Source organism: Penaeus monodon, chromosome 19 (assembly GCF_015228065.2).
Source record: "Penaeus monodon isolate SGIC_2016 chromosome 19, NSTDA_Pmon_1, whole genome shotgun sequence".
NCBI classification, from domain to species: Eukaryota; Metazoa; Arthropoda; class Malacostraca; order Decapoda; family Penaeidae; genus Penaeus; species Penaeus monodon.
In genome coordinates, this window is record NC_051404.1 from 32,788,256 (window position 1) to 32,789,060 (window position 805).

At 39.0% G+C, this 805-nt stretch overlaps 1 protein-coding gene across 1 annotated transcript in view; it reads left to right on the forward strand.

The window, feature by feature from the left end:
• Positions 1-169, forward strand: part of LOC119585184 (alpha-taxilin-like) — a gene marked incomplete in the record, with an annotated part of 18,045 nt that extends 17,876 nt beyond the window's left edge. Inside the window, 1 exon segment of the mRNA XM_037933823.1 lies at positions 3-169.
• Positions 170-805: the final 636 nt, after the last annotated feature.

Below are 805 nucleotides of genomic sequence, written 5' to 3' on the forward strand. Positions count from 1 at the left end.
TGTGTAATGCCTGCATAAGAATTACTTTGGTATTTTCTCTATTCATCAATGCCAGAATGAGAAGTCTAACAAGCCAATTTTGTGCCCTTGTAATGTACAAGTCATTTGTAAATTACTGCTAAATTTATTTATTTCGGATTGCTAATTGAAATAAATTGTTAAATATTGACTATTTTTTTTATATCCTTTTGTATCAAACATACTAAAGTCGTTTTAAGACATAGTAAAAGCTGTATGGCAGCATACGTTTATAAATATATGTGCGGTTCCGAGCAAGGACTTTATACATGTATAAATACATTGGTTCAGAGAACATGGTTGGAAAACACTGTTTCTGACCCGGTAAACACACGGTGAGCCGTTTCTGACTATTTGTAGAAGGTGGATGGGAGTGCAGGCAAAGGCAAGGTCTTTGCAGATCTAGGGTAATGGTAGGCAAGGATGATAGTTGCCGGTTTACTGTAGGAAATGAGGCAAAGGCAAGGTCTTTATAGATCTTGGGTAAAGGTAGGCAAGGATGATATTTGCCGGTTTACGGGTTTACTGTAGCAAAACAGAAGTGCGAATTCATAGGGTAGGCAGAAAATAACCGAGGTCAAATCAACATCATATTCTACAAGTAAATGACGTCTCCTCCTATGGGCTCGTGGGGTAAAGAGGAAAGGTCAGGAAGTTGGGCGACTGTAATATTGCGAAACTGATAACTAGTACAGTGCCTGTTCGGTGCGTGCTCGTTTAGGGCAACATTACGGATATCCTCCTCGTGTGTTTAAACTCACTGTGCACAGCCAAAACATACTATTAA